Genomic DNA, 6,547 nt, shown 5'->3' with positions numbered 1-6,547 from the left:
CAGAGCCAGGAAGAGAGTCATGTAATACAAAACATCTACTTGGACCCAGTCCTTCAGCAGAAGCTATAGGTTTGATGCATTCTCAAATAAAATGTATTAGTGTCTCAAATAAAAGACACTTTTATCTGTTAAAATTTGCTTATCTCTATTAATGGAGTCTAAGGCAAAGCCAGAACTGACTAATCAGGTTTGCAATGATTAAGAGGAAAAGCTTTGTAGTCAAAATGTGTGTGTCAAATCTTGTTTCTGAACTTACTAGCTTTGTGAGTTTTGCTAAGTTATTTAGCCTTATTCTAAAATGAAGACATTAAAGGTATTTACCTCATACAGCTACCTCAAAGACTGAGGCAATTGATGCAACATACTTAGTACAGTGCCTAGTAACATCTTAATATAGGTTATCATTATCATCATCATTCTCCTTGGCCTCATCCTAGCTGCAGTTATACCTAGGATTATCCAGAGCCTAAGGAGATCCCAAACTCCAAGACTTATCTCTAAGGGAAAGACTAGAGGAAAGAAGATATTCTCATCCCACCATCCCACCAAAAGATTCCTCTGTAAGCTGTAGTCATAAAGACATGGATATGAATTCTGAGTTTGATATTTCCTATGTAACCTTGTAGAAATCTTTTAACCTCACTTTCTTTGTCTATGGAGTAAGGATATCACTGCTTACCTCCTGGACTGTTCATCCAGTTGGGGAAAATGTATGGTAGGTGGCAGGCAAAAAGTAATTTGTTCAATAACCAGTAATAGTGCCAACAATAGTTCCCCTTCCTTCCAGACACATGGGAAGATTGTATTTCCTCTTGAAGTGAGGTGGTGTCAGTGGTTGTGGATAGAAGTGATATGTATCATTTCCAGACGAAAGCAGTAAGTTGCTACTGTGAAACCTTCTAACATTCTCTTCTTCATGACAATCATGGGAGCAGGTGTTGAATTTGAGCCTCCATCAACCTGAGTGCCTCAGTGTTTGTAAGAGCAGAGGTCTTACCACCAACCTATATTTGACATATAGCATGACCAAGAACTAAACCTTATTTTAGTCATTAATATTCAAGAGTTATTTGGGGTTTTTTAAAGATTTTATTTATTTATTCATGAGAGACAGAGAGAGAGAGAGGCAGAGACACAGGCGGAGGGAAAAGCAGACTCCATGCAGGGAGCCGGATGTGGGACTCGATCCCGGGACGCCAGGACCACGCCCTGGACCAAAGGCAGGCGCTAGACTGCTGAGCCACCCAGGGATCCCCCTCAAGAGTTATTTGTTACTGCAGCATATTTCTACCTATTCTGATGACATGCTTTCCAGAACAAGCCTGATAATAAATGTAGAAATAATGATATGTTTAAGGAATCATTGTTTGGTAAATTCTAATAACATTGATTCAGGCAACTCCTGATAAACCATTAGGTAAATGGTTGATGAGGAACTAGGAACTACAGCAACACCATCCAGATGGTTTTCTTGCCACAAGGGGAAAGCCTTAATTTTCCTGACTGACATCATCCTAATTTCAGTGACCACTCTTAGCACAACTTAGAAGAGTTAACTAGATATTTTGAGTCTTCTGACACAATATTAAGTGCACAATATCACCATGATACATTTTAGTTTTTAAAAAAGTGCTTTCATTAAGCTAAATCCTTAGGTCCTTGTAACCTTTGAGTTATTAGAAACAAGAAACAGAAGAACATGCTAAGTCATCAAAAGAAAAGAATCTGACCTAGTCTCATTTACAAGTCAATGGTGTGAAGAAAGAGTCTCAGATAAAAAGAGAATTAAGAGGTAAGCAATTTAAGAGACCAAATATAAATGCAGATTCCTGGCTTGGATGCTTTTGACAATTTTTCAAGGCTGCTTGGGAGACAATGAGAAAAAATCTGAATAAAATCTGGATTTTAAATTATGTGAATATATATAGATACTGAATAGGTGGCTATCACTGATGGGGAAAACACAAGTTGCAAAACAGAATTATAGGAGGAGATGTTTTAGCAAAAGAGTATATGTATGTATATGTGCATGCATAGAAAAAGATCTGGAAATGTATGTTCTAAGGAATTAATACTGATAAACTTTGGGCAGTGGGAAATGATGTTATTATTCCCTTAGTTATGCTTGTCTGTGTTTTCGAATTCTCTAAACATACAAAAATAAAATTAAAATCCTAAAAATAAATAAAACTTCAGAACAAAAAATGGAGTGTAAACATTTATGTTAGTTACCTAGAAAAATTTGATTAGTGGAAATATGATAGAATAGATTTTTTGAGGAAAAGAAAACACTACCACTATAAACATCTAGACATATGGAAATATAGCCAAGTTAAAAGATCTCAAGAATATTTCTAGGATCAAATGCAAATAGAAATGAGAGCTAAAGCAATGATAGAGTGAAAAAGTGTTTGTGACATAAAAGTCATTGCCTATATTTGAAATCTAGATACCTGGGAACCCAAATTTGAGAGATAAGACTTAGAGCACAGAGAATAATTGCTTATGCTGGGAGCCTAAGTCTAGGACCAACAAGCAGAGAAGACAAGGCTGTGTACTTTGGAGAAGTTATAGATGCCTGAGATCTACCAAGGACAGGAAATGTGGCCTTGTTGCCCATGGAGTAGAGGATCATTCCTAGAATTAAGAGGCCAGGGATGCAACAAGCAGAAGAGACAGGACCTTGACACCTGAGTGGTAGGTAACCCTATTTGGAACCTAGACATATAGGATCCTTTTCATCTGAACCTAAATAACTTGATTCAAACAAGCAGTAGAGACAGCTACAATGCCCTGGTAATAGTTGTCCATAGTTGGAACAAGGACATGAGATCCAACCAAGGGAGGAAACATAACCTTTGTGTGTGGGGGTATTCGACAGAACCTGGGGACTGGTTTTCAATAAGCAGAGAAGCAAGGCCTTAGAAAGACTTTGATCCAATAACCAGAGGAGAAAAGGTCTCAGTGCCCTGAAAATAGGTGCACATACTTGGAACCTCAGCTCATAAAATCAAACAAGCAGTGGAGACAAAGACTCAGAGCCCTACAAAGTAGTGGTCAACCCCCAGAATAAATACTAGGAATCCAAAAGGTAGAGGGGTCTATGCATTAGTGCTGGGGTATTTTCCCATAATCAGAACCTGAGATCCAACAAGCAGAGAAGAAAACTTTGTGTCCTAGGTGTACTTGCCACCTCTCAGATTCTAGAGACCTGAGGTCCACAAAGCAGAATCTATCAGACTTCCTTGCCTGGGGAGAAGTTGCCACTATTGAAAACATACGGACCTGGAATCCAGCAAGGAGAGGACACATGTGAGTAGTTGTCCATACTTACCTGAGAAATCCACAGTGTGACAAACAAAGGAGATAGCTTGATATCCTTGAAAGAGTTTTCTAAATCATAGAAATGAGATCCATCAAGGGGAAGAGGCTTTGATGCCCTAGAAATAGGTTCTTACACTTAGGAAGTAGAACTTAGAGATCTGTTGTTAGAGTCCAACAACCAGAGGAACTTATGCCTCTGTGCCTAGAGATTATTTGCTCATAATCAGAACTTAAAGATATGATATCTGACAAGCAGAGGAAAATATATCTAGTGCCCTAAGAGCATATAATAATTTTTGCAATCCAGAGACCTGGAGTCCAATAAGTGGGGGACACAAAAATTTTGTGTTGAGTTCTGCTGCTTCCTAAAAACTGGAACCATAAAGTATGGAGACGAGCTTCTATGCCTTGGAAGATATATGCACTCAAGACTTAGAGACCTGGAAAACAAAGAGCAAAGGATGCAACTTTCTGGTGCTATAGAAATAGTTCTTCATAATCTGAACTTAGATACCAGGATTCCAACAAGCAGAGGAGATGTGGTCTTGGCACATAAATATTCAGAATCCATCAAGCAAAGGAAGTGAGGTCTTGATGCACTGAGTGTAGTTGCCCATGTTCAGGACATGGTTACCTGGAATCCCATAAACTGAGGAGGAAAAATATAGTGTCCTCAAAGTAATTGCCCATATCCAGAACCTAGGGACCTGGGATCCAATTAGGAGAAGAAAACACACTTTCATGCCTTAGACATGGTTTCTGTTTTTCTAATTCTGGAGACTTTGCACCCAACAAGCATATATTTTTTAAGTTTTAATGTTTGGTGATTAGTGGCTCATATTCAGAAGCTAGAAGCTCATTTTTAACAAAGATTTGACCAGGTCTTGGTGCCCTAGGAGTATTTTCCCAAACTTGAATAGAGACCTGGGATGAAACATGAAGGACACAGGCCTTGTTGCTCAAAATTGGTTTCTAGACACCAGAGATCCAACAAGCAGAATAGACTAGGCCTTGTTAAGCTAAAAGTAGTAACCCATAGTAGGAGTATAAGCCCTCCTTTTTTCGCAATGGGTTTGCTGCCAGAACACAGGTGTTGTGAAAACCACCACTAAACCTAAACCAAAATGGAAAAGGAAAAGACTCACATCAACATCGTCATCATTGGACACATAGATTCGGGCAAGTCTACCACTACTGGCCTTCTGATCTACAAATGTGGTGGGATTGACAAAAGAACTATCAAAAAATTGAGAAGGAGGCTGCTGAGATGGGAAAAGGCTCCTTCAAGTATGCCTGGGTCTTGGATAAACTGATAGCTGAATGTGAACGTGATATCACCATTGATATCTCCCTGTGGAAATTCGAGACCAGCAAGTATTTTGTGACCATCATTGATGCCCCAGGACACAGAGACTTTATCAAAAACATGATTACAGGCACATCTCAAGCTGACTGTGCTGTCCTGATTGTTGTTGCTGGTGTTGGTGAATTTGAAGCAGGTATCTCCAAGAATGAGCAGACCCATGAGCATGTCCTTCTGGCTTATAGGCGTGAAACAACTAATCGTTGGTGTTAACAAAATGGATTCCACTGAACCACACTATAGCCAGAAGAGATACAAGGAAATCGTCAAGGAAGTCAGCACCTACATTAAGAAAATTGGCTACAGCCCCGACACATTAGCATTTGTGCCGATTTCTGGTTGGAATGGTGACAACATGCTGGAGCCAAGTGCTAACATGCCTTGGTTCAAGGGATGGAAAGTCACCCGTAAAGATGGGGTTGCCAGTGGAACCACACTGCTTGAAGCTCTGGATTGCATTCTGCCACCAACTTGTCCAGCTGATAAGCCCTTGCATCTGCCTCTCCAGGACATCTACAAAAAGCCCTTGCATCTACCTGGTATTGGTACTGTCCCAGTGGGTAGAGTGGAGACTGGTGTTCTTAAGCCTGGCATGGTGATCACCTTTGCTCCAGTCAATGTTACAACTGAAGTAAAGTCTGTTGAAATTCATCATGAAGCTTTGAGTGAGGCTCTTCCTGAGGACAACGCGGGCTTCAATGTCAAGAACATATCTGTCAAAGATGTTCGTCGTGGCAATGTGGCTGGTGACAGCAAAAATGACCCACCCACCAATGGAAGCAACTGGCTTCATGGCTCAGGTGATTATCCTAAACCATCCAGGCCAAATCAATGCTGGATATGCACCTGTGCTGGATTGTCACATAGCTCACATTGCTTGCAAGTTTGCTGAGCTGAAGAAGATAGATGGTCATTCTGGAAAAAAGCTGGAAGATGGTCCCAAGTTCTTGAAATCTGGGGATGCTGCCATTGTTGATATGGTTCCTGGAAGACCTATGTATGTTGAGAGCTTCTCTGACTATCCTCCTCTCGGCCATTTTGCTGTTCGTGACATGAAACAGATAGTTGCTGTGGGTGTCATCAAAGCAGTGGACAAGAAGGCAGCTGGAGCTGGCAAAATCACCAAGTCTGCCCAGAAAGCTCAGAAGGCTAAATGAATATTATCCCCAATACCTGCCACCCCAGTCTGGTCTCAGAACTGTTTGTGTCAATTGGCCATTTAAGTTTAATAGTAAAAGACTGGTTAATGATAATAATGCATCATAAAACCTTCAGAAGGAAAGGAGAATGTTTTGTGGACCATTTGTTGTGTGTGTGTATGTGTATGTGTGTGTGGCAGTTTTAAGTTATTAGTTTTTAAAATCATTACTTTTTAATAGAAACTTTACCAAAAATCTGTCACAGAATTTTAAGACCCATTAAAACAAAAGTTTAATGAGAGAGAGAGAGGGAAAAAAAAGAATCTAAAGTCCTGCTATACAAATACACACAAGGCCTTAGTCTCAAATTATGGCCAGTATTTTTAACCCAGAGGCCTAAGATCCAACAAGCAGAGGAAATCAGGTCTTTGCATGCTGGGATTTGTACCTCTACTGTGAACCTAGACTTTGGTACCTATAAGAGAGGAAGTCAGCCCTGGGTACCCTGTGAGTAGCTGTCTATACTTTGAACCTACCTTTGGATCCACAAATATATAGGAAAAGTTCTGGGTGCCTAGGAAGTATGTTCTCATAGTTGAATCCTAGACATTTTGTTTTATGCTGGTCTCAGCTAATGAATAGTGATACTGTCAGCTAGGAATTCTTGGGCCACTCACCTGGGCCCATATTACTTGTGGCAGCCCCCACAGACATTTCTCCA

The 6,547-nt window shown here is 40.2% G+C and overlaps 1 pseudogene; it reads left to right on the top strand.

The window, feature by feature from the left end:
* Positions 1 to 2,745: 2,745 nt before the first annotated feature.
* LOC140610045 (elongation factor 1-alpha 1 pseudogene) lies at positions 2,746 to 5,963 on the top strand (annotated as a pseudogene).
* Positions 5,964 to 6,547: the final 584 nt, after the last annotated feature.

The sequence above is a fragment of the Canis lupus genome, chromosome 2 (genome assembly GCF_048164855.1).
Source record: "Canis lupus baileyi chromosome 2, mCanLup2.hap1, whole genome shotgun sequence".
NCBI lineage: Eukaryota > Metazoa > Chordata > Mammalia > Carnivora > Canidae > Canis > Canis lupus.
The sequence above is the reverse complement of the archived record's forward strand: the minus strand, read 5'-3'. Positions and strand labels throughout refer to the sequence as shown.